Here is a 15,317-nt window from a genome sequence, read left to right on the forward strand (position 1 = left end):
TCCTGGGATTTGACACCATTAATTCATACTGTCTTCAGAGGGTGTCTGGTGTGAACCCTTAATGTTCTGTAGTCAGTCAGTCACCGGGCCAGTTTCAGTTTGTTCCTGTCCTGTTCTGTTTCAGGATTGGGATGGAACCCGGGAGGATTTAGGTGAGTGCATTTCACCATTAAGCCCTTGATTTGCTAAAACAAGATCTCACTTTTCTATGTGATTTGTAATCCTTCCACCTTAACCTCTGAGTGCTAAGATTATATATGACTTTCGTTTCCCAGGAGCTTCCTAAATGCTAAGACTCCTGAGCCCACCTCAACTCCCCTCACCCATCCCACCCCGTGTGTGTGTGTGTGTGTGTGTGTGTGTGTGTGTGTGTGTGTGAGAGAGAGAGAGAGAGAGAGAGAGAGAGACAGAAGACAGACAGACAGACAGACAGACAGACACAAGACAGACAGACATTGGACCTACACTTTTTTGTATGTTTCGTATATTCCCAGAATGGGGTGGTTCTCAAGCACACCCAAGTTTGAGAGCCACTGATCTATAGCTACTCACCAAGCTTTCAGAGGCTCAAGATTAACTTTAGAAGCAATACCTGAAAACACCAGAAATGTAGCTGATAGCCCTGTGGGACAAGCGGCTCCCTGGAAAATCTTGTCTCTTTCAGTGATTTTGTTATATTATTTATTTTGGGGCAAGGGGCCACAGTGTTTGTGTAGCGTTCAGAGGACAACGTGTGGGAGCTGGTTATCTCCTTCCACTCTGTGGCTCCAAGACTCACACTCAGGTTGTTAGCCATAGTGGCAAGTAAGTGCCTTTACCTGCTGAACCAGCTCACCAGCCCTCAGTGTGTCTCCCTCCCTCTCCCTCCCCCTTCCCTCCCTCCCTCTCTCTCCTCCCTCCCTCCCTCCCTTCATGTCCCTAAAGATAGAGATTTTTATTTTAAATATTTAAATATTTCCTATTTATTTTCTTATGGCCTATGCTGGATTTATAGGTAAATGTGATAGAAAGGTTTTCTTAATCTTAGTAACGTTGGGCAATTACAAGACTTTTTTATTATTTATTTCATATAGTATTGGTGTTTTGCCTCCTGTATATCTGTGCACCCACCGCCTGTGTGTGTGTCTCGTGCCTAGAAGAGGCCATCAGATCCCCTGGAACTAGAGCTACACATGGTTGTGAGCTGTCATGTAGGTGCTGGGAATCAAGCTCAGGTCATCTGGAAGAGCAGCCAGTGTTTAACCCAGTAAGCAATCTCCTCAGCCCCCCAAACATTACCTGGGAACCAAAAGTAGTGGCCTCTCATTACCCACAGGAGAGACTCAAACTCACAATCCCTGGCTTAGGAAGCTAGTACCTTAGCCATTAGGCCGCTGGGGCAGAACCTCATTGACTTCCATCATGTTCTCTTATCCATGAGTGCCAGTTGTGTGGACCATTTGTACTACTCTCCCTGAGTTCCATTTGTCCTCGTCTAATTTTCTTTGGTTTTGTTATGTTCCCCACTCTGACTCTGAGGAGATCCACAAATCAAAACAGAGAAGAGAAAGTAAAGATTGGAACTCATGATGTAAGCCTGAATTCACTGTAGACTGAGCTGGCCTGGAACTAACAGATACCCACCTGTGTCTACCTCCCAGGAGCTGGGATTAAAAGCACACACTGTCACATCAAGCTAACATGGGTGATTCAACTGCAACACAGAAATGAACATGAAGTCCAGGAGGTCTGTGTCCTCTTGGAATTCTGGAAGGGCCCAGTCCAGCTGTGGAGTGAGCGAGGTTGTGATCTAGAGCTCATCATTTTGCTTTCCTGCCTTCCTTTTTCTCTGCTGTATTAAGAAATGTGGAACTGGTTGCTTCAAGTTCCTTCCAGGCCCAACACTCTGGAATTGTCTTATTCTTTGCATAATTTCAGGAAGAGAAAGGTTCATGTTTCTCTAGAGATCAAGAAAAATAAGTCTTGCTAACTATAAGCCAATCTGGCAACCAATTTTGGCCATTGCTTTCATTAGAGAGGGTGTTATTCTGAGGCACTTACTGGATTTCATATTCCCCGTTCTAACTACGGCACTGGCATAGTTCCCCCTGTTTCTGTCTTCTCCCAGCACACACCAAACAGGCCCTGAAGAGTCCCAAGCACCTCGGCATCATGTAAAACATAATTTTTTAAATGTTGCACTAGATAAACATTTACTAGGAACTGAGACAAAGACCGGTGTTCGGGTCTGTTTCCTATTCCTGTTGCTAGAACCACAGACGTTCCTATTCCTGTTGCTAGAACCACAGATGTTTTATAAAGAATAGAAGTTCTGGAGGCAGGGAAGTCCAAGGGTGGGGTGCCAACCTTCCCACTACATAACGATGAGACAGAGAACATCACGGAGCCAGACAGGCAAGTGTGCCAGCTCAGCTCTCTCTTCCTCTTTTAAAGCCACTGATGCTGTAATGGGAGGTTGTGCTGGTTAATTTTTGTCACCCTGACACAGGCTGGAGTTTTTGGAAAGAGGGAACCTGGATGGGGAAAATGTCTTCATATGATTGTTCTGTGGGCCAGTCTGGAGGAGCCTTTTCTTGATTAATGATTGATGTGGGAGGGTCTAGGTCACTGAGGCTACATGGGACAGATGGACAGGTGGTCCTGGATTGCATTGCATCAGGAGGAAATCTGAGCAAGCCATGAAGAACAAACTGGTAAGCAGCAGGCCTCCCTGGAGTCCGCTTCAGTTCCTGCCTTGAGGTTTCCTGCGTTGGCCTCCCTCAACAGTGACCCAGGAGATGTAAGCCAAACACATACTTTCCTCACCAGGCCGTGTTCTGCGTATTCTTCTGAGGAATAGAAGGAACGAAGTCCGGGTTCCACCCTCCATGACTCCTAAAGAACTCCTTAAAGCCTCATTGCTGTGGATATCACTTCTATATAAATAAAAACAGCTGATGGCAGTGACGGCAGTGACAAGGCAAGTATAGGCGCGGGACAAAGAGGAGAGCGAATTGGGGGAATCAGGAAGAAGTGGGGAGAGACCACTGCAGACACTCCAGGACAAGCAACATGTAAAGAACGCTGGTAACACCAGCCACATGCAAGGTAGTAGTTATAGAAATGGGTTTTAATTTAAGATAAAAGAACAGTTAGCAAGAAGCCTGCCGGACGGCCATACAGTTTATAATAATATAAGCGTCTGAGTTAGTGATTTATATGTGGATTGTGGGACTGCGTGGCTTGGTGGAAACCTGAGAGAGCCTCCAGCAACACCTTCATTTCAAATAGAAACATAATTTAGGGACTGCGTTTCCAAAGGCATGAATTCTCTGGGTGTCTGCCGAAAACCCTATCAAAGAAAGGAGATACAGCGAACAAGCAATAAAGACAAAACTATGTGCACCTTTCAGGAATGCTACTTTATAGCTAACTGTTTAAGTAGCACAAGCAAGATAACAAAGAGAAAGTTAATGCTGATTCACTGGTGGGTTCTGTCCATCTCAGGGGATAGAAAGTAATGGAGCAAAAGGCTGATTCAGCAGGAGAATCTTTAAGAGATAGGCAGCACAGAGCTGCAAACACAGGAGAGCGTTCATCAGTTCCTGGGCAACCTGTAAGGAAAGCACAGTGGCCTGATGCTTTCAGTAAAGACTCCATTGCTTAGACCTGTCTAAAGCCTAGAGCCTGGAAAAGAAGAATGAAGGCCGTGCAGTTGTTCCGGCAATAAGCGGAGATTGTCGCTAAAGCAGTAATGTGCAGTGCAGGTGACCAGGGACCTGTGCCAAGGGTCTTCTGGATTGATTGGGGTCCATGTTGCCTGCCTTTGATCAGCCTTCTTATGCTTATATCTTGATCTTTTAATACTGTAAGCACACATAAGGGCCCAGATTAGTCATGGAGTTGGCCATCAACTACTCCACCTGGTTTCCCCCTAAGGCACTTTGCGGACAATGATGAGAGCGAGCAGCCACCACTATTTTGCTGGTGAAATCAATAGAGAAAAGAACCTGCCTAAAAGCAATGCTAAGAAACCCTTTCTAAAAACTCCAGCACCAGCACCCAGTGGTGTGCGCGACCTAAACCCCAGCCATGGAGCGCGAGCCAACGGAAACAGCCAGCAGAGATCTCTGAGTTCGAGCTGCAGCCTGGGGCTACAGAGGAATCCAGGACAGGCACCAAAACTATCACTACAGAAAACCCTGTCTCAAAGTAAAACAAAAAAAAACAAAAACAACAACAACAAAATCAACAAAAAACACACAACATCAGAAAACTAAACAAAACAAAACACATAAAACAACAACAACAAAAAAACCTCCAGCAGACTTTCATCAAAGTTTATTGGTCCTGTGGGTATGGTGGCACACACTCCTTAAATCCCCAACACTCATCCAATAGACAGATCTTCTATGAGTTGGAGGCCATGCCCAGAGACCTGGTCTCAAAAACAAAGAAACAAAAAAGCTTATTGATGATGGAACTGAGCCATCCCTGAATCACATAGCAGGAATTGTCATATCCAGATAAATTAAGCCTCTGCTTTTTCTCTACAGGATTCTCGCCAGTGGACAGTTAAGTAAGATTCTACAACTTTACCACTGCAAACTTAGAGATTTCACATAAAAACTTAGATTCCTATTCTGCCTTTGCTTGTTAAATTTTTCTCATGTGAGTATAAATATACATGATGGAGAAATGCATTAGTGATTGCTCGGGTGTGCAGCTTGGCAGACTGATTTAGTATTTACCGTTGCTTGTGGCGCATGTGGAGGATGTCCAGAGACCTCAGGTACCTGGAGCTTTTCTTTTCATCTACACATTAACGATGGTCACCTGCCTTGCTTGCTCCCTGGAAACCAGGCAGTTAACTTAATCTCATATGTACTTTACCACTCACTACTCCTCGTGCAGATGTACCTCTTTTTTTATAAGCTTGTGGGTGGATGTGTTGATGTTGAGTGTTTGCACAGAATAGCCAGCGGAGATCTTGGATGGTTGCGCTTTTTCAGACTAGCATGAACCATCTCACAACGAAACACATCTATGACAGAAATGAACCACTTGAGCCTTCCTGCAAGAAGCCGGACCATAGGCAATCCTACCTAATTGAGTGTACAGGCACCTCTACTGTTTTCACACTAGCTCACGTCCATTGCATGATTTCCCTCATTTTTTATATCCCGAAGTAGTCCTCTGTGGGTTACATTATGTTCTCCACGCTGTATTAATATCTCTTGCCACGAAAGTTATTATGTGTCTCATTTCCTTAGAAAGCCTTTCTAATCTTACCTATAATCTTTTAAATTCTCCGTGGATCTGTAGAAGTTACAGTGGACTGCTTAATATTAGTTTTTTGCAATCCTTTCGTCTATCGGCCCCTGGTATCGTCTACAAGAGTAATCCATTGGGGAGGTCCCAGGGTCATTAGATCCTCCTAGGTGGTCTGGATAGAGGATCTGCAACAATATAAATATGCTGTTTGATAATTAATCTCTTGGATGAAACCATGCTTGATGTACAAGGTGCTCAGTCTGGTTTCTCTATAGTTGTCTCGCTACAACTGTCTGGCTCTCTGTCTCTCATCTTCACGTCGTTCTGCCAATAGTAGCTGCTCCCTCCATCCATAGTTCTATCTTCTAATTGATTAGTTTCTAGTTCTATCCCTCTTCTCAGTTCGTTCATCACTCTCAAGTCTTTTCTATACCGATCTCCCATCTACTCTTATCTTGTTCTGTCTATTCTCTTTTCCTTCTTTTCAATTCCTTTACCCTCTCGTGTCTTAGCTGGACCAATCTAGTAACTACTTCAGCAAGCCTGTAATGCCAAGTTCTACCAAGTGCTATAACCTCCCCATTGCACTGTCGTAGCAGTGTGAAGCATTTATAGGAATACAAGCTTAGGTGATCTCTTGAAGCCCTGGACTAGAGAGGCAGTAAGTATTAATTATCAGCAACCCCAAAGGGAAGTGACAATGGGGAAATGAATTACCTAAAGGCTAAATTCAGGTAACATCTAAGAAGAGGATCTTATGTGCTCAACTATAACCTTAAGTATGATTGGTAGAAAATGTTAAGAATCTATAAGTTGCTAGGTCAATGGGAGAAAATAAAAACTGTCTTTTTTCCTGTGGCTCCTGTCTGTCTGAGCTATCTGCCGTTTTTTCTGCAGGGTGGGGGAATTGCTCAGTCTCTAGGCAACCTGTGTACAGCTAGATGCCTCCAGTGATAGTTAAAGGAGATCTGGCACTAGAGTAAGATTTGGGAAAGGAGGAAGTTAAGTTTAATTGGCACATCCTTTCTCAAACACTGTAGCCTGGATGCTTAAGTCTGTTCTTAGAGAGTACAGAGTATCTCTGATAAGGTACTTTCCTCCATCTGGGGATAGACCTGGCCGGATGCTGCCAATGATGATAATTACAGGGAGGCTTGAACTGGAGTTCTGGCTGAGCATAGCTGTCAGCGCAGAAGGTTATCTAAATATTCCTAGAAGTGGTTAGTAAGAGTTAGCGGTCTATAAAATTAGTAAGGCTGTAAGAAAGGAGGGTCCGAACTAAATTGTTAAAGCTATTATTTAAAGTCCACCTGACCTAGGCGGTGTCTCCTTGTGGAATTTACCTTAAATCAGGAGACTTGATTGTGGACTGTTATTACTGTTAGTCCTTAAAAAGTGGCTAAGGGAGATACCTGATTCCAGAGGAAGCCTTTCCTGAGGCTATTCTCCAAATACCTTGAATGTGTGTGTCCAGAGAGTGATCAGTCCACACTGTTAGCCTGTCTAAGGAAAAAATTAATTGGGAAACTGTGAAGGCATACATGATTTTCATAACAGAATACAGCTGATATATAACAAGCCAAATAACATCAAAAGTTCCTTGGAATTTGGCTTCCCCTGGAGGAATTCCTTGATCCCTCTAGGTAGTGACTTTGCCAATACCAGCTGAGTTCTTATGATATATTCCTGCGGCCTGCATCACCCTGGGAGTGGAATTGTTAGCTCATATGCATTGCCCTTATATTTCTGAGTGGCCGCCATGCTGCCATGGTCTTTTCCCAGCAGCAGGAACCCTAGCTAAGGCAATGACCTACAACAACCTTGAACTTGATCTGAGGTGCTGTATGGGCAGACAGCACGCGCAGGGCAAAGTGCACGTGTTGTGTGTTTAGTACGAAGGTTGCAGTGAAGTCATGTGATGGAACACAGTCGAGTGCTGCTAGAAACACGCCTGATTCCTTGCATGTTGAAGCTCAAGTTTGGGTCACCGACTGTCATTGCCAATTTTTTTATGATCCCATATTTCATTAAATAATTTCACATAGAGTTATGGCCCACAGCTTAAGAAGCTGAGAACCAACCACACAGCCTCAGCCATCCCCATGGTTTCAAATACCACCGAGAAGTTTATCACCCGCTCAGCCACTACCCCAAGCTCCAATCCAGTGTGTTAGGTCAGGGTGGAGACGATGGAACTGGAAAAAAGATGAGTAAGAGAGATATCGGGAAGACTAATGGCTCTTGCCCATGCCCTTGTGGAACCCACTATTTAAATGGGGAAACAGGGATGCCATCAGCTGGGCATGCTAGAAGGCACCAGCTACTCCTTACTGAAGCCATAGGGACTGCTTAGAGACTTCCAGAGGACGTTTGTGGGTGAGAAACTGCATCTGTGACATCCTTCAAAGACAATCATGAGAATAACAAAGGAAAGACTCTGTTCTGAAAAGAGGAAGAACTCCCGAAATCACAAGAGAGGGGACATGGCTAAAAAGCATAGAGAAGCAAAGAGGTGCACAGAAAATCATCCCAGGTCCCAGCGGGGGAACCACCTAAGCTAGGCAGCACTGGTGGACAGAGACTGGCGATCTCAGCCACAGAACCATTCCACAGTTCTCACAGCTTTCAATTCCACTGGGGGATTTGTTTTGAGGGTGACATTCAGGACAGGCTAGCTTTAGACAGGAAATCCATTTGGTCACACTCCCTATCTCTGAGAGCAAAGCCAGGGGCCATCCTGAAAGGGAGTCTTTTGTTGAAGACTGGGCAACCCTGCACACGTGAAAATAAGGAACAGTCACAAGCCATGGAGCCCGGGGCTACCTGTCTCTGAGTGACCAGCGGCTGTGTGAAGCAGTTGTGGATGAGGAGAACATGACACAGACTGAGAAGTCCAGGTGGCAGGTGACTGCCGGCCATGAAGGGCATGGTGGCCAGTGGCTCTGTAGTGGGAATCCCCATCGCCTGAAGACAGTGATGGAGACAGACGGACGGAATCCTTGGTCAGTGGGCGGCTCAGCCTCCGAAGCTGCCCCTCTGCTGGTGGTGTGCCGTAAGGATCCAGCACTGGTCCATAGGAACCCCTGATTTCTGCATCCTCCTCCGTCCTACTCAGTGTGAGCCTGGACCTCCAGTGCAGGTCTCGGTGCTGTGTGCCTCCTCCGCTCTCCATCAAACTCCAGGGGACTTCCTGGATTGTCTTAGCCACCTCGGGGGGCATACAAACTGGGGTCCCTGGAGCAAGAGGGAGCTTGCCAAATCCACAAAACTCAGCGCGTCCAGGAACAGCTTCTGATACATGTCTATGCAAACGTCTAACTCCTGCCTCAAAAGGAAGAAGAGTTAGTTCCTTTAGGAGCCGAATATAAGTGGCCACAGTCCAGGAACACAGACACGGATTGGTTCAATCCATAGAAAACAGTTTTGTGAAGTTTTTGTAGTACCAGAACAATAATAACAAAAAAGTCATAAGTCATAGCACTTTGAAAATATGTTGGTGGGAGTGTGAAGCAATACAGACTCCATCTTAGGGTAGGGCCACCATCTTAGACCTCCTGCTGTACTCAGTTCCAGGAAGGACCTCAGGAATGTGCCATGACAACTCGAACAGATACAGAGCAGTATGCTCCTGCAGACATTCTGCCTGTGGTTTATGGCCCTTGAAGATATCTAGATAATGCTGCTGAGCAGCCCAGATAATCCTGCCCAGCAAGTTGTAGTTCCCTGCCAAAAGGTCTTACCCAATAGTTTGAAATGTGGTTTCGCACCCAAAGTCTAGACCAGTAGTTTCAAAAAATCACCTTGCCCCATATCCCTTCTACCCAATCCCGAGATGCCAAAGCATGTAATTCCCTGCTTGCAGTTTTTCCCTATAAAAAACTTCTCTACACCTGGACTCTATCACCACATTTCCCTCCATCTGCCTGGTGGTGACCTAGGTTTAACATGACAATAAAAGGACCCTTATGTGCTTGCATTGGAAACCGGCTCCTCGGTGGTCTCTGGGGGTTTTGAGAACCGGGTAAAATAGGAGCATCAGGTAGATGGGTTAAAACACAGCTTGGAATCCTCAGCGATCAGCCTCATATGCGACCTGACGATACGTTTGGCCTTTTGCTTGGTGGGAGCTAGCGGTCAGTTAAGTGAATACATTCTAACCCCGCCACAGTGGCTGAAGCTCTGTCAGTCAACCAACCTCGCAGGAAGGAGGTTCGGAATAAAGTGTGGTTCTCTCTAAGAACTGTTCTTCTTGGATGCCTAGAAGGGAAAGCGCCTAACCTGAAGGGACAGGCAGTGTGGTGATATTGTGTTCCCCAATATATTGTGCACCTTAATAAACTTACCTGGGTCAGAGAACAGAACAGCCGCTAGATAGACATAGAGGCCAGAAAATGGTGGCACACACACCTTTAATCCTAGCCTTCTGGAAGCAGAGATCTATCCGGATCTCTGTGAGTTCAAAGCCACACTGGAAAACAGCCAAGCATGGTGACACACGCCTTTAATCCCAGGAAGTGATGGCAGGAAGCAGAAAGGTAGATAAGGCGTGAGGACAAGGAACTAGAGGCCTGGCTAAGTTTTCAGGCTGTTAGCAGCAGTTCAGCTGAGATTCATTCTGGATGAGGACACAGAGGCTTCCAGTCTGAGGAAACAGGATTAGCTGAGGAATTGGCGAGACCTTCTAAAGATCGTGCTACATTGCAGACCCTTGACAAGAGACTTGGGTACAAGCTAGGCTCAGCACCACCCTGAAGAGCAGAAATGACAAAAGACTCCACTTGAACTGGCCATCCCCTCCACCTCACAGACACCCTAATGCTGTCATTTTCTAAAAGTTTATTTCTTTTCCTTTTTTCTCTTTACTGAATAGACTTTTAGTGTCTTTTTTTTTTTAGCGTTTATTTTTAGTTTACCTCCTTGTGTTGACCTATTTTAGTTTGCATACTTTTTATTTTGGGAACCCATTATCTCTTGTGCTTTTCACCCCCTCTTGTTAACTTGATTCTTCTTACTCCCCTCCCCCCCATTTCATGGTCTCTTCTTTTCCTTATTCCTGTCTTATTTTTACCTTTACCTTAATTTTTATTATTTATTTATTTATTTTATTTATTTATTTATTTAGTGTTTCAAGATAGAGTTTCTCTGTGCCCTACCTGTCCAGACTGGCCTCAAACTTAGAGATCCACCTGCCTCTGCCTCCTTGGTGCTGGGATTAAAGGTGTGTGCCACCACCACCTGGCTTAATATTTAAATTCATCTTTTACTCTAAATTACTTTGCCATTTCATTTTCTAAGGTTATTGGTGATTCAGCAGTTGGCATCAATCAATTGCAATCATATTTCTGTACCTGGGGTGGTTGATGGTGTTTTTACAGCATTGTTTTCTCTCTCTAAGTGTCTAAGTGGTCTTGTGGATTGAGTCCTCAATAAATGATTGCTTACTAAAAAGACCTTCAAAAGAAAACAAAACCCAAAAATACCCCAAACCCCAAACTGGAAGAGATCCATTCCAATTGACCCACAAATCATAACACAGAAACATAAGCATGTGAATCAATGTAATAAACTCTGCCAAAAGATCATAGCTCCTTAATCACTGTGTCTAAAGACACTGAGATGATTTAAAAATGTGAAAAGGATTCTAAAGTCTAATTATAAGAGACTGGAAAGATGGCTCAGTGTTTAAGTGTGATACTGTTCTCGAAGAGGACATGAGTTCAGTTCCCAGTACCCACAACAGATGGCTCAGACCTGCCTGTAACTCCAGCTCCAGGGGCTCTGATGCCCCCCACAAGCACTGCTCTCACTTGTACATACCCACACACAGACACACACAGATACATGTAATTTTTCAAAAATTAGAGCGTTTAAAAAGTCTAGTTATAAAACAATCAATGCTTTCAAAGAAGATACAATCAAAAAGAGAATGAAGTGAACTTGTCAGTTTACGCCTTAGATAAGAACGTCAACAACAGCAATAAAAACAAAACACTTGAAACATGTTGGAAATTTTCAAAGTTCAATAAATCAAAATTAAAATCAACCAGAAATCATCGATATATGAGATCAAGTATAAAGAAAAGGTTGTCAAGGATTGAGGACACAGTCAAGGACATATTATAATCAACCATCATAAGGAAAAAGTAGCAAGCATGGACATATTATAGTCAACTATCAGTAAGGGAAACAAAGCAAGCATGACCCCCGCATTCAAGAACTCTGAGACATGATCAAATGTATAACTCCACAGGGATTGAAGAAGGAGCCGTAAACTGAAAGCATAAAGTATTTATTCCATGAAAGTTTACACTAAAGTCTAGGGAAATGGATGGACATTCAAGCAAAAGAGGCATTTAGGACCCCAATGAGACATGAGTAGAAAGGAAGCCCTCCCTGACACACTGTAGATAAGATGCTGGTACTGAAGAGCAAAGAAACAATATCACAAGCTGCTAGAGAAGTTTAAAAATCAAGTGCATCAGAATATCTAACCTCTTAGCAGAAACCTTAAAAGCCAGGAAAGTATGAATGATAGACTTCAAGCCCTAAAAGTAAATAACTGCCAACAAAAAAAATCATTATGCGCAGAAAAGTGATCTTTAAAAATTGATGGAGAAATAAAGATTTCCCAAGCTAAGCATAAAGTGAAGCGATTGGTGCCACTGAGCCAACATTTCAGATGACACTGAAAGGATTCCTATACCCAGAGGAAAAAGCAAGAATTGTAAACACAAAGCTCACAAAGGAGTCAGCTTTACGAGAGGAAGAGATGAGCGAGTGAGAACTAGGAACGAACCAACATTCAGCAAAACTGGCAAGCCCCTAAGGGAACAGTGGAGAAAGAAAGGAAGAAACAGTATTTCAACCAACCAAGGAAATCATCAATAAAATTACAGGAATAAGAAAATCCCCCTTAATAATAACCCTAATATTAATGGTTCTATTTCTTTAATCAAAAGAGACTAGCTGAGTGGACTAAAACCAAGATCCAGCTGTTTCTATCTGCAAGAAACATTGACCTGACCATCAGAGACAAAAACAGAATAGAAAATTATACGCCAAGTGAGTAGAAGCCAAAAGCAAGCAGGAGTAGTTATATTCATATTTCACACAGCCTCATTTCAAGTTAAAATCAGACATATGAAGAAGGTTACTGCATATTAATAAGGAATAGTCCATCAAGAAAATATAAACATGGTGTACTTTATTTCATAAAGTAAACACTACTCAACATAAAATAACAGGTCCATATGCAATACTAGTGGATGGCTTCAATTCCCCACTCTTACTGTTGATAGGTCTTCCAAACAAAAGACCAACAAAGAAACTTCAGAGTTACTCTGCTCTATAGGACAAGCGCCTTCACAGACATCTCTGGAATATTCCATGTAACACATTCCTCTCAGTATTCCATGGAGCTTCCTTTTATGTAGATCACATTTTAGGCCATAAAATCAGTTAACAAGTAAAAAACAAAATCTGCCTCTTACCAGGTCATAATGAAATATAAAGAAAATCAGTAGAAAAACTACAGGAACTATGTAAAGACGTGAAGCGTGAAGGATACATTCTTGGTGTGGCTCATTGAAGGAATCATGGGGAAAGTTAAACAATTCCTCGTATCAAATGAAACCAAAACGATTTGACAGAAATTGTTTGATGCAGTAAAGGCAGTTCCAGTGGGAGTTTAGAGCTCTGAGAGTGTAAATTTAAAAGAAAACCCGAGAAGACAGTGGCTCAGCAGTTAAGACGCACATACTACTCTTTTTTTTTTAATTTTTATTTTATATGCATTGGTGTTTTTCCATGGTTGTTGGGTCCTCTGGAACTGGAGTCATAGATGGCTCTAAGCTGCCATATGGTTGCCGGGAGTAGAACCCTGGTCCTTTGGAAGAGTAGTCAGTGTTCTTCACCACTGAACCATCTCTCCAGCATCCCGGTACACACTACTCTTGCAGAGGATTGGAGTTCAGTTCCCAGCATCTATGTCACATGGCTTGCAACCACCTGTAACTCCAGCTCTAGGGGAATCCTACTCCTCTGGCTTCCTGGGAAGCCTCTACTCACGTACGCAGACCATCTACACATAACTAGAAATAATAAAAAGAAACCTTAAAAAGTATAAAGAACACAAATAACTAATGCTGCATCTCCAGGTCTTAGAAAAATAAAAACAAGCTGTGCATGCCTTTAAAGCACACGCCTTTAATCCCAGCACTCGAGAAGCAGAGGCAGGCGGATCTCCATGAGTTCGAGGCCAGCCTGGTCTAGAGCCAGTTCCAGGACAGGCTGCAAAGCTACACAGAGAAACTCTGTCTCTAAAAACCAAAATAAATAAATAAATAACAAGCTAAAGTCCAAATTAGTGGATGGAAAGAATGATAAAGATAGACAGAGATTAATGAAATGGTCATTAAAAGAGTAATACAAAAGCTGGGTGGTAGTGGTGCATGCCTTTAAGCCTAGCACTCTGGCAGCAGAAGCAGGCAGATTTTTGTGAGTTCAAGGCCAGCCTGGTCTACAGAGTGAGTTCTGGGACAGCCATAGCTGTTATACAGAGAAAGCTTGCCTTAAAAAAACAAACAGAAAGAATAATACAAAGAATGAACAAAGCAAAGAGTTGTTACTTTGCAGAGATAATATCAATGAAACCTTAGCCAAACAATACAAATTAATAAACTTAGAGGTGGCAAGGATAACAGTAAAAATCCAGATCACTATAGCACACTTTGAAAAACTATTGCAGAACATTGGAAAATAGAGAAGAAATGAGTAAATTCGTAGACACATCATGTCTACCAAAATTAAATGAAGAGCCTATAAGCAACCAGATCTATTATAAGTAATGCCATTGAGGCACTAAAAAGAGTCTTTGTGATAGTTACTTTTATTGTCACTGTGATCAAATGTCTGCAAAGAAGCAACTCGGCGGGCATTAAGTTTGGGTTATAATTTGAGAGAACATACTGCAGGATGTCAGAGAAGCCATGTTGGTAGGGGTGAGGTGGCTAGGGAATTGCACCCAACTGGGAATCGGAGAGATGTGAATGCTGGTACTCACGGGCTTCTTTCTTTTTCCCTTTGTATTCTGTCTGGGCCCCATAGGATGGTGCCGCCCACAGTTAGGGTGGCTTTCCTTCCTAGGTGTCTTAGCTACTGTTCTATTGCTGTGAAGAGACACCATAACTAGGCAGACCCACTGTCAAAGTCTATCAGACCTTTAATAGAGAAGTAAAACAATGTTCCTCCAACTATTGCAGAAAACAGGAAGGGAAAGAATCCTGCCACATTCAGGCAGCGTAAAGGCAGCGTTACCCTGATAGCAAGACTGAACAATGCTGCAACACCAAGAATGAGGAAATGACAGACCACTTGCCTTCCTGAAGAACACAGACGCAGACATTCTCCATAAAGCGTTTGCCAAGTGAATTCAACAACGTACAAAAGATCACACAAAATGATCGAGTTGGTTTCATTCTATAGATGCAAAGATGGCTTGATATATGCAAATCTAATCAATGTAACACAGGGCATAAATAGACTCAGGGACAAAAGTCACTAGATCTAGAAAGGACCTTTCTCAAGTTCAACCTCTTTTCACAATAAAAATCTTGCAGAAAATAACTAAAGGAATGGACTTCAATGCAATGAAGGCTACATATGGTAAGCCTATAATCAATATTATACCAAATGGGAAATATTGAAAGAATTTCTCTATCATCAGGAATGAAAAAAGGTATCATCTCTCCCATAATTAACATGATGCTTGAATTGCTTATTTAGAGCAATAAGGCAAGAGAAAGAAATACAGAGGATACAAATAGGGAAGGAAAAAAGGGAAAGGTATTCCTATTTGTAAGTATTATGATCCTAGAGTTGTAAGGCCCTAAAGATCCCACAGAAAAACTTAGACCTCACAAGTGCTTCCAGCAAAATAGCAAGACACAAAATAAACACAGAAAATGTGGTATCGTTTCTAAATGCCAATAACAAACTCATCGAGAAAAAATTAGGGAGAAGGACTCATTTATAATAATTTAAAAAATAAATATCAATGTGGTGAT

The sequence above is a fragment of the Peromyscus leucopus genome, unplaced genomic scaffold, assembly GCF_004664715.2.
Source record: "Peromyscus leucopus breed LL Stock unplaced genomic scaffold, UCI_PerLeu_2.1 scaffold_573, whole genome shotgun sequence".
NCBI lineage: Eukaryota > Metazoa > Chordata > Mammalia > Rodentia > Cricetidae > Peromyscus > Peromyscus leucopus.